This window comes from Anser brachyrhynchus (genome assembly GCF_964034855.1).
Source record: "Anser brachyrhynchus genome assembly, chromosome: 2".
NCBI classification, from domain to species: Eukaryota; Metazoa; Chordata; class Aves; order Anseriformes; family Anatidae; genus Anser; species Anser brachyrhynchus.
The window spans coordinates 100139900-100152901 of record NC_137695.1 but is presented as its reverse complement, the minus strand read 5'-3'; positions in this window follow the sequence as shown (position 1 = coordinate 100152901).

Sequence of the window (13002 nt, the reverse complement as noted above, 5' to 3'; positions counted from 1 at the left end):
CTAGAAAATATGTGAAAATTGTTCCCAAAGAGCTTGCAATTCTGTCAGGAACACACATAGCTTCTTGCAACGATTGTATTGTTATTCAAAACAGCGACAAGAAATTTCTTTTTAGACTCTACGTAAAAAAGATCTAAGCTTGCACCTGTGAGAGAAATCAAACGTGTTAGCAGCTGATATGTCTGATCTTGCCGGGTGGATCTCCTTGTCAGACAATCCCTTCTAGGAGTTTTGTTGCAGTGTGAGCGCAGCCCAACATGTGTGTACACACAAATTATATACTGTGTGTGTGGATGTGTGTGTCAGAGCACGTGTGAATACACACACTATACTTCATTACTGATGTTCAAAAACATGCTGGTAAGAAAAAAACATTCCTTAGTGCAGAGTTCACACTGGCCAGCAGCACTTGGTCCTTCCCTGTTGTTGGGTCCCTTGGGCTGATGCAGGAGGGATAATCTTCGTTTTGCCATCAGGATCCACGACACAAAGCTCCATTTCCATCAGATGGGAACTGGCTGCCAGCGCTTAGCTGGCTTTAGCTGCATATCAGCGTATGGTTTTGCTGAAAGTGATACTGTGTGCTTCTTATCTTCAAAAGAAAAAAAAAATCAGAAAATGAATTTATTTTTCTCTGCCATTCATAAAATTGAAAATAATATATATGTTAAAAAAAAAAAAAAAAAAAAGAAAGAAAAAAGAACAGACCCTCTGTAAAACAGATATTCTCCCAGAGCTTTTGGTGTATCTTGTCGCAGATATGACTGGTATTGTAAAGAACTAAAATTTGTGTAAATTCAAACACTTGTTAACCAGATACCTTATGTAGTGCTCTTTATATTGAAAGAAAGACTCAGGTAAGACTCTGTTGCATTAAGTTTTATTTCCCGGGAGATCAGACTCTCTGAAGGCTGACAAAGGCATTTCAGCTTATATCAAGTCTCACAGCTCCTTTAGGAACGTCCTCGCTAAAATGCCACCCAGAGAAAGCGGGCACTTGGTCCTGTGGACCGAACTTGGGTTATTATTTTCCAGGCTTCTAGTACTAATTGGCCATTCTGCCTCTGCAGCTTATCTAATTTGGAAAGAATAACAATAGAATCAGGATTCTGGACATCGGTGGAAGCGAGTGCATTCCAGTAATGGAAAGCGCATGGCTCCCGAGCCCTGGGCACCAGGCCAGCCCAGCTTGGTATAAACATACATCTTCATTAATTCTCATTTAGAGAGGGATCGACTGATGTTAGTAGCGTAAACCCAAGCAGTGTAAAGCACCATTCAGATGTAAAGGAGAAAAAAAGCCCTCGGTTTCAGGATTTCGGCCTTACTGGGAATACTGGGTGTGCCTACGTCCACTGGCTATTGAAACGCCTGGCTCTGGTGAAATGTGAGGCCGCAGCTGGGCGAGGGCCGCAGGACTGCAGTCCCTCACGTCCTGCACTCCTCCGGCAGAGCCAAATCTGCCGACCCCCGGGTCAGAGCGCGGTTCTCACCTCCTTTCCCAGGCTCTTTCTGGGCTGGAGGGGTGTGGGAGTGGGCAAGAAGTTGTCTTAAATCACAGGGACAGTCCTTTAGAAAGCTGGCTTACATCTTTGACGTGTGACTACAGAGATTAATTAATTTTAAATGAATCTAAATTAAAAGCTACTTACTTTCTGCATTGTGAGTCGGTGACATTAACGCAGTGGGTGTTTATTTTATCATGACAATTACGCTGGGAGTTTCAACACTGACTGGTGTATACATTTGCGTCTTTATAAAGAAAAGTTGTCATCTGATCAGTTTTTTTCAAATATTACACTTGCTGTCTAAACTGGAAAGTTTAAAAGGTGCTTTCTGCCTTGTAGCTTAATGTATTTGTTTTTTTTTTCAAACTTCATCGAAAAAGATCTATTTTTGTAGCATCATATGCAATTTTTGACCCAAGATCAAGATTTAAAGCAGTCGTGTTGGCAACCGAACAGGAGAACACAAACTGGAAGATCTCACAAAAGGTCTCTGTAGATTGAGCAGAAAAATGAAAATGCAGAAGGAAAGCTTTTTGCAGAACTGAGCCCACCCTGCAGCACATCGGGGACGCGCCCGTCAGCGTGCCCAGCTAGCACCTCATCCAAGCTTACTTAGCTATGCATCAGTAATGGGATAACGCTGGAAAAATGCATCACTAATTTTTAAGACGGCTACTCTTAGAAGAAAGCTATCAGACTTTGTGAAGAGCCTATAGACCTGTCAGGGCTACGTTTTATCAGCACAACATTTTTATTTTCACATCTCTGAAGAGCTGGGATCTGTTTAAGTTACTGCAATGCTCACTTATTGTGCAGTTTCACACAGTACCCGAGGGATATTTGACGCAAGTTTAGCTCCTTGACTTCGGCTGTAAATGCCTCTTGCTGCATGATCAGCGAGAGGGATGCAGAATAATAATGCAGCAGTCTTTTAATATGATTCATTACCCAAAAAGATTTAGCACCAACTATTTTTTTGCTTCATTTTTGTGAACATAGGGTAAGATATTTATGCAGTAACTCTCTATTCCTTCTAGATACAATATGTTTTATTGCCAGTTTTGGCAATAGCAGTCACGTAAGCTCAGAAGGTCTGTAAAAAGCTGAAGGCAACATGGCATCGCGGGTGTGCTGCTTGCAGTTCTGCTTTGCTTGCGCTCAGGCAGGCAGGAGGGACGCAAGGTTGGAGGCCTCGGCTTCTGATAAGAGCAGAGGGAGGGTAAGCATCAAGATTTATAACTGCATCTGGGTCACCTGGTTTCCACTGAGTTCTTTGTACATGAAATCATGTCTCCCTTTATGATTGTGACGGCGCTTCTATTAAAGCCAGTTAATCAATCATATTGAGTTCTGTGTTATATCCGCCCCTCCTCTCCCACAAGTTTGTGCACGCTCAGGCCAAACACATAGCTCTGTGCCTGCCGTCCAGGGAAGGCCTCCCCACCTCTGCCTCAGAAACTACAACGCGTTTAGGACTCCAGTGTGAATAATGCACTTTTGGGAACGTGCTACATAAAGTAGTTAATGAGGCTGGCTTTCATTCCTGGTGTGTCAAGTTTGGGCCAGCAGTGATTTTTGTACAGCTTAGGTCGTTCGTTCTGCTGCTTAATAGGAGAGATGTGACTGAATGCATTCGCCGTGGCAGAGCCAGGTGTCCTCTGAAAGAGAATCTGACAAGAATTGAGGTAACCTTCCTTTTCCCCATTTTGATCTTGTGAGATCAAGGTATTTCACTCACAGTCATAAACGTTAGATTTCCTTCACTTTCTCCTTATAACTCCTCCCTGCTGTGCCCCTCCTGGGCCAGGCACCAGCTAGCTCTGCCCGTAAGTACGTGCCGGAAACGCCTTCCCGAGCAGCCTGACATGCCCAGGGACACCAGCCTGCACCAGCCTCTCCCACCGGGCTCGCTCCCTCCCTCGCTCCCACCCCGGTCTGACACGTTTTCTTAGTTCCACTGCCAGAAATCTCTGTCGCTAGTCAGCGTTTTCACACCCCGCCTTGGCTTCCACACATGCGTCAGCCCAAGCAATGACCCATGGAGGATCCAGGTGTTCACCAATTCTCTGTCCTTGCAGGATTTGCTTTGAAGGGTCTTTGAAAGAGGGACCCTGGGACTTGTCCTCTAGAGCAGTGGCTTTTCCAGGGTGAAAGGTGAAAGTGCTGCTGATTTCGGATGGGTGATGCAGTTCCTCTGGCTGCACAACCATCTTTCTTCTGGCTCCTGCATCCTTTTATGCCCAAATTTCAGTGGTCACTGCTGAGAAGTGGATTCCTCCAGCTGTGTACATGGACATTTGGGAAAGTGATCCTGTAGCACCCCATGAGGGGGAGATGGAGGAAACGTGGGTACCAGCAGGTCTGAGCAATGTGTGGGAATGAGGGAAGAAAAGCACATCCTAACCTAGACAAGACCATTGGATTTGGGGCTTTGCCAGGGAGTAACATATATGCAGGGCTGGTGGCTAGTCCAGACCACTCAGGACTCGTTTTCTCCCCCTTCTCTTTTTGTGCTAAGTGGCAGTGGTAAGTAGTAATGTAAACCAAGCAGAGCAATTAATGGGGGGCCAAATAGTTAAAGCCCTGGCTGTGTGTAATACAAACAAGCTGAGAGAGAGCTGCAAGGGTCTGGGGGCAGACCCCATGCTCGGGGTCGGCCAGAGTGCCCTGAAGAGCTGTGATATGGATACAGGAATGCTCTGGCCTCAGGAATAACCTAATAAAGGGGTACAGAGGTGGCCTGAGAGACCAACCCTACAGTTCTTGACTCTGCTAATTAAAAGTCATGGGAATTTCCATATGTAAGATTTGGCCCAAAACTATTCTTAGTACTTGGGGAGTACATTTTATGGCTTGGAGTTTGTGATTAAATGGGGAAATAAGTTCTCATGCCCCTTCATCTCCCATTTATCAGCATGGCTGCATTGAAACCAAAATAAATGACCTTAGAAAGGAGAAATTTATGTTACAAAAATATTCATATAGTCTGTACGGGAAGCATGTGAATATTCCTGAAATATGATCAAAACAAAACCCAGATGACTTGAAGAGATTGAAGTAACATTATCTTCCCTTTATTCAACCCAAGCAGAATTTAAATCTGCTGCAGGCAGTCTCTAGAAATAGCACTTAATGGGATGCCAGAACACCCTGCAGAAAAGGTACAGCACTAATGTATGTGGATTGTCTCTGATTTCATTCAGTTGTGTGAAAGGGCACAGTCAGATAACCATACTAATGGTAATTGTGGAATCGACCCATTCGGGACGACCGGTTACATGCAGCGGGGCTCTTGCATGGTGGAGAGCAGCAAAAAGAAGTCAGATCAATGTCTCAGTTACTAAAATACATCTTCATTGGCATGTTTTATAGGGGTCTACTCTGACACTTATATCAGAAAGTTAACGGTAACTTCCTAAAGTAGTACTTTAGGAACTTAGTACTTTAGTACTTTTAGTACTTTTTAGTACTAAAGTAGAATCTGAGGTCTCAATTTTTCTGTCCATCTTGATTTTAAGGTAGAGTTGGCAAGAAGAAACAGACACAGAGAAGAAAACAGAGCTATTGAATACCGCAGCTAGGTCTTTGAGGTATTTTCCCTGTGAATTTTGTTAGAGACAGGTGAAGTTTTGAGTTTCATTTCGTTCTCTTTAGTCAGTCAGATGGTCAGCTGATAATGTCTTTTGAGTTTCCCTTGCTGTTCTGACCTACCCCTCAGACAGCGAATTTCTCTAACTTCATAAAGAGAAAAGAATGCAGATGTTCATTATACAAAGCAGAGGGACAAATACACATTTTTTTTTTTTTGTATTTTGCCAATTCGTGATAATGCCTGCCTAGAGAAATATTAAAATAAAACCATATGTTCATATAGCACTCAGTGCCTTTTGAAATGCCGCAACTTAAATTTACTGTTTTTTTTTTCTTTTAAGTTTGGGGTCATTTAAACAACTACATAAAGAGCTTATCATTAAAAATGCTGACATACATTCTTGCAGAGCATTTGCTTGAGTGGACATAGTTTGCCAATGCCTGACCCTGACTTCCTCAAAGCTGTCTTACTTCATGAAGAATAGATATTAAGAATAGATGGCTGGAAGCCAGTGTCAGACAGATTTAATTGAGAAACAAATGAGAGTGATTAGCCATTGGAACACGCTATGAAGAGAAGCAGAGGACTTGCCATGTCTGGATGTCTTCAAATCAACAATCAAATCTCACATGGATGAAACGAGTAATCAAACAAACATTTCTGGGGCCTCAGCAAAGGGCAACTGTATCAATGTCAGTGGCCTGTGATCTGCAAAAGATTGCAGTATTTAATGGCTCCTTCTGGGTTTATGTCTGAGTGCAGGGCAAATTAAAGTACTGATAACGTGAATGTGACTGTCTGAACCCTAAATTCTCTTGCAGATCTTTTTGTCCAAGTCTGCCAAACGTCCAAATATTGAGCGAGGGTGGAAATAATCTTGGAAGAGCCCAGTTTTGAAAAGCTGCCAAGAAAATCATGGGCCCACGTGTCCCAGGAGACATCCGTAGGTGAAAATTTCTCACAGCAGAGGGAAGCCGAGAGGAGCCCCACTGAGGAGGGCTGCCCACCGCCGGGCAGGCCCTACCCTGCAGCCCAGAGCGTCCCTTGGTGACATTGACTAACCCATAAGTCACCGCCGGTTCTCCCCAAACACGTTTTCCATCTAAGCATTGACTTGTGCTAAAACCTTTTAGCACTCGCTAAAACTGAGCTGTCAGTAGGTCAGGTCTAAGAGCAGAAAGCATTGCCAGGCCTCACTGTGAGCGCAGTGAGGCCAGCAGGCAGGTGCTGCCCAGGCGAGCTCTGCAAAGGCTGGCAGCTCCGCTCTGTCACAAGGCAACCACAAAAATGCCGACAGCAAGCACGGCACTCGTAGTCACACGGTTTTTAAAATACCCAGTGTCACAGCTCTCGGCGCTATGTAATGAATGGCAATTAGGGGAAGGCCTCGGTAGCTTTTCTCTTCACACTAGGTTATTGTTGGTGAGATATTCAAGAAGCTACAACTCTTTCAGTCCCTTTTTATAACGTTTCTCTTGTAGAACAAGCAAGCACGTGCTTTGATTTCAGACTAGCACTCTAACCAGGGGTAGTTGCTTCAAAACTAGAAAGACAAATTGGTGCCTTTGCTTCCCGTTCCTTTGCTTCGCGTGTTCTGTGATCTAAAGTCACAGTGAGATATTTCCCCTGTTATCAGTATGCAGCCTCCTGCTTTAAATTGCCAACTTCTGAAACACTTTTCAAGCATGCCTGAAACAGAATATTTAATGTGGAAATAAACGAGTTTGTGAAAGTCTTTTAATTATTTTACTTCAGTAAAAAGATTAAAATCTTAGTCTCTCTGGTTCCACATCCATGCTTTAACTTAAAGGAATATGAAGAAGGTTAATCATTTTCATGTCAAATACAGAACAAAGCATATTTTTCATTTTCCACGCATAATGGCCTGATGAGGTTTTGGAGGGGAGGATGTAATTGTTGCGAGGGGCTGTTTGGGAATCAGGTCACTCACACACTGGACCTCAGAGTCTGGGTCTTTTTGAGTTCATACAGCCTTGCGGTGACATTTGCTGCCAGTGAACACACCAAGCTTCCTGCCCGGCTCCCAGGGAAGCCTATTCATTCGGAATAAATTAAATGAGGACTTCCACATAGCATACCAGCCCCTGGGTTACAGCTGGTGAGCACCACACCACACAGCACGGAGCCGTGGAAATGTTGACTGCAGTTTGGTTTGCTGTAATTTGTGTCTGTGCCATGCATTTTAAATCAGGTGTGCATTAATGCATCAATTATCAAGAATGAACAGCGCAGAATGCTGAGGGTTTTTTATAAGGACTTATTCAAGGCTAACTGATTTTTTAATGTGAGTGTTTAGTTGCAACCGACATTACAGTAATTGAAATAAAATTATATGCAAAATGAAACAGGAAGCTTTTATATAAAGAAGAAGCCAAATGATACAACAAATGCCAGAATCATTGTTAATGCCAATTCAAATAAAATGTTTAAACGAATTAGTTATGCTTTTTTTTTTCAATACTGAAATCCGTGAAGATTTTATTAAAAATTACTTCAAAAGCATTCACACCTCTGTTAATGGAGGGCATACCCATATTTCTAAATAGTATAAAGAGCGGCACTAGAGTTGGGAGTTTGTTTTATGCAGCACAGTGAGCATCTTTCACAGCAGCAGAGCAAGCTTGAATATTATTGGGGATTCTGCACCTCAAAGTCCCCTCTTGCTGCCCAAATACTGAATCTGTTCTCCGAAAGTCATTGCTTGAGCTGGGGCTTCTGCAACACCGGTTTTGCAAAAGGGTCTGGGAACTGAGGGGACACACACATTGAGGCAGGTCACACATTAGGTATGTACTCTAATGTACTCTCTAGTACTACTCCTAGGTATGAAAATGTTGGCATCTGCAGAACAATCCTTTTTGCTGAGCAGACACAAAACAGCAGATCCTAGACATTAAGCCTTATAGGTAATTTGGCCAGAAATGTACACTAGTTCAGTTCTCTTTTTCTGTTTCTGTGGATATTTCTCAAAGCAAATACAGGTGCTGTTTTTGTTTTTATTTTGCCTTTTTTTTTCCCCCCGAAAGGTTTTGCTTTGTTTGATTGGTATGTCTCAGTCTTTACAAAGTCACTAGAAAATCCCCAAGCAGCCAGCTATGGAAACGTTACAAAAGAAATAACACTTAAAGAGCCCTTTAACCCAGTCCTAAGAAGCAGTGCACTTCTTCAGAGCAATTCTAACCTTCCATAACGTCTGGTAGATTGCTGGCTGTTTTCCCTGGCTCTGCTCCATGCCAGTGAGTGATTCGGCTCCCCAGCTCACTCTGTGGCTTCAGCATGAACAGATTTCCTGCTAAGTTTCATTTTTTTTCTTGTGCCCCTCAGGTATTCTGTGTTTCCTGATGGAATCAATTTGAGCCTTCCCTGCTGTGATTTCCACCAATGGTAAGAAGGGTCACTGCTCCCTGGGCGCGTAATTGATGTTTATTCACCTAATTCCTCACCCGTACTCACTGTAGGCATGTGTCAACACATTTCACCACCTACTTTCTCCTGAAACACTGCCAAATGCCACCTCACCTTTATAGCCTGAAAAGGGAAGTAAGTGAACTTGCACCAAACTTGACTTTGGTCACAGGGAGGCTGATTTCAATGTCTGAGCTAACCTTTTTAATCTAATTCGAGTTCCTGCAGCTGTAGCAGAGGCATGGCTGCAGCTCCTCTTCTCCCCCCAAGGCTCTGAAGGAGAGAGGTGTCGGGCACCGTTTCCTTCACAGACATCCCATTTTCTCCCAGTGCTGCAGACCATGACATCCCATCGCCTGATTTTATCCCAGTGCATCAACCATGGAGATGGTTGATGCTTTACAGCCACCAAACTCAACACCAGCTGGAACTTCAGGCTGGGCAGGCAGGATGTCACCCAGGGTGGGAATGCAAGGCATGGACAAGAATTGGAGCCTTTGGGCTAAAAGTGATGGTCTACAACCCCACTGATCGGGGTTTCATTCTTAACTTTCCTCCAAGCATTTTGTGTCCTTCAACAAGTCAGTTCAGATGAGGCTTAGAAGTTCCTTCGGTGCCTGGAGAAGCACATACGTACCTAGCTGGAGCATCAGCCTGTCAACTTTTGTATCAGGATATCCCAGCCCATAATACAACTAACTCCTTGCACAGCCACGACTCAGTTGCGATGGCAGTGGGGACCCCCTGGGCTGGCCCTGGGGTGCAGGAGGTACAGAGACTGCCCATTGCTTAGCCAGAAATGAGCACGTAGAGACACCCCCTAGCCATAGTACTGAGGTTTGCATCACTGAGGCTTGATTAAAGCCAGTATTTTTGTAGGCTACTTTGGTACTGTTTGTTAAGAAAGGCAGACCCTCAAGAAGTTTGGTGTTGGATGTCACCTGCTTGTTTCTCATTATTCAAAATAAATTTCCTTCTCTACAGGAGGGAAAGATAAAGTATTGTCTCCATTCTTGTCTGCCCTGAGGCAACAGGTAATAAGTACAAGAGAGCAGATAACGATGCATATGTGCAAACACAACTTGACTGTGTAAGTCCACTTGCAGCCCTCAGCGAGATGTTGGTCTGTCATCAGAGCCATGACAGACTGCAGCCAGTGGAGATCTGAATGCTAATTCTCCCCTCCCGATGGTTAGTACTGTTTTGAAAAGAAGTTCCTTCTAATGAATATCCCATTAAAATGATTCCCTTACGCTACAGTTAGCTGAGAAAGTTCCGTTGAATTTATTTAAAAAATGGTTTTCCAAACAAACTTATTCTGACAGTTTTTTATTCTGATGATCAGAATCTCTTGAATAATGCTAGAGGAATAAAAATTTGTTACCTTTTTTTTTTTGGTAAGAAAAAAATACTTGTGGCTCCACCAGGACTGCTTTTGTGAGAGCATTTGTAGCTTTCCTGATAGCAAGGGCTGTTGGACAGCTAGTTTGTCTGATGCAGGGGGGGCTCCCTGACATGTCCCATTTCATAAATCAGGAGAAGCCACAGCTTAAAATGTTCTCTGCCAGATTCTCAGACACCGTAATAAACCACAACCCCATTAACTTCACTGGCGATGGGTCTGTTTACAGCAGCTGGCACAGTGTGAAATGCAGCTATTGTCCATGGAGGGAAGAGGATATGAAATGTCGGAGAGGCAGACACTGACAAGCAGATTATATTTAACAACAAAAGAGGAGCAGGATGAAGTCTCTATTACTTTTTTTTTTTAATGCTGCAATTTAATGCTCTTCTACTAACTATTGCCACAAATCTACTGCTCTTCTTTTCCCCCCTACAAGCAGCAGGCTTGTGCTAGTACCGTTCACACTTTACAACATGACAACAATTTCTGAGGACTCTTCTAAGGAAAGTCTTATGGTAACTATCAGACATTTACAGGTTACCAAAAAATTAAACCAAAGATCCTTAAAATATTCATCACAGATGTTCAAAAGTCAAAATGCTCTTGTCAATGGTAACAAAACAGCTCAGCCAATTTCCTTGGAAGCCTGAGACACCAACTGAACAGAGCACGCAGAGAAGTCTGATAGGATTTTGGCTGCGGCATTGCCATGTTCTGGTCAAAGATAACAAAGCCCAGGGCGCACCACAGGTGCAGCAATTCACGCCAGTGATTTCCAACTGCTTGCTCGATAGATGAAAATATCCTAATTCTCTGCAACATGCTTTTTCTTTCTCTTTGAGCTCACTAATTCAGATGAGCCGGTTTTTGTAATTTTCTTTAATTTTCTTTTAATTTTCTTTAATTTTTAATTTTCTTTAATTTTCTTTTCTCTATCTTTAGCGGATTTCTTTTTGCTTCTTCTGCTATGCGGCAAAGAACATAAAATGGAAAATAAAGCTTCTATTGCCTCCTTTCTGCACTCGTAGTAAGGCAACCATAGGACAAGGCGTGCACAACCTTTATGATTTCTGGGATTCAGAGGGGCTGCCTCTCAGTTTTCTGAAGGTAGGAGCTGCCCCTGGCCGATGTGGGAGTAGAAGGCAGGCCAGGAGCACCGCGGCACTGAGCCGAGGAGGAATCCCTGCCAGCCTGAGCCGCCTGCAGACCTGCAGGATGCACTCACTCCCTGCCCTCACCCACCCGGTACGGGCCAGGCTGACAAAGAATTACTCTATCTGCAGCATTGCAAGGAGTCAGCTTCTGGGTATCCAGCCCTGGTTTGTTAGTGAAAACTAAAGGGTTGAAAACTGCGCTAATTAGGAGGTCTTAACAGCCTCTGACTTAATCTTCAGATCTGTTGTAGGTCACGTATGGGGGAATATGGTTTCATACAATTATAAATTAATGAGGAGTAAGTGATTAGTGACAATGAACTCTTTGTGGCTTACGACTTACTGAAGAATATTTGTAAAAGAGGACTTTGTGCTCTCAGGGCAATTTATGTTGGAGCAAGAGTGTCTGTAATCTGCAGGTGTCTCATTAAATTCGGCTGCTGATTAGAAGAAGCAGCCATGTGCGGAGATGTTCATCAGGGGCTCCGTGATTCGTGTTGTCATGCCTGTTTTCTTCCTAATAGCTACACAGTGCTTAGCGTTGATGTTCAGCTCCTATGAGCGTAACTCTGCAAAAATAGTAGGTTTCCATTCAGAAACGAATGGCATTGGGCCAGCTATTGATTTATAGATTGACTTATGCCCCTGCATAACGACCGTGAGAACACTTGGTACTTACCTGTTACCTTTCCTCAAGAGTACATTAAAAATAATTTCCCACTTGATAAATGGACACGTGCAGCATGATATTTTCACTGGTCATTTTCACAGAGAGAGCTGCGGAGTGTGGTTTTACACAATTACACTGGGGAGAAGGAGGTTGAGAAAGTTTGCCCGTATTCCCAGTTCTGGTTAAATGGCTTGGCCTGAAGGCAAGATGGATACATGCCCATCTCTTCCCAGCTCTGACATGTGGCTGAAATCAGAAACTTGGTGTAACACTTTGAAAAACAAGCAAACGAACAAACAAAAAAAGCCAACACTTTTATATCTGCCACATATACTGCTTCTCTGGGGAGAAAATATTGAAGCTTCTAACACGAGTGATACATAATTTAGAATCCTGCTACGTCTTATTCATCTGCACAACTGAAAAACATTTATTATGTTATTTCTACAGAATTTATTTCGTAATTCTCTGCTAGCTACCTGACAGCTACCTTTTAAAATCTTTGTACCTCCAGCGTTTGACTGGTCTCTTTTCATCCTATATCTTCCAATTTCATCTAAGATAGACAAGGAGCAGTGGGATTTTCTCAGCACCGAGGTTCTGTTAGGGAGGATGTATCTAAGTCACACCAAAGGACACCAAACTGTTGGGCTTGATTCTGATTTTTTTCCACACTGAGGTCTTGCAGCGGATATAGATGATATCAATATCCACTTTTGTCCGTGAAGGTCTTTTATAGAGCAGTGTAGAAGGGTCCAAACGCAACTGCAAATTCAGGCATTGTGCATTGCAGACATTGTGCTGGTCCTGCACAGCACCTAGCACTGGGGCTCTTATCCATTTAGCCCAAAAGAAGCAAAAACATGTTTAAAATGTGGCCATATTGTCTTAGAAGTTCAGATGGAGAACTTGCTAGGCAGAGACCAAATATGTGCTTTTGCCCCCCTTGCATAAAAAATATCCACAGTTGCAAGAAACATCTGGGTATTTTGAGTAATAGCAGTTACGAAAGACCATTATGTTTCTCTGATTTTTAACGTGTGTGGCTGACATTTTAGAATAGGATGCGTGCAGGTACTGAGACGTGGAGGTCACCTAGTCCTACCTCTGGCTCAAAGCAGGCTGTTAGACCAGATTTCTTTGGGTCTTGTCCTGGCAAGTTTGAATACCTCCAAAGACAGAGTTCACAACATCTTTAGGACCTTCTTCACAGTATAACACTTGTTCTTAATATTGAGTTGGAATTT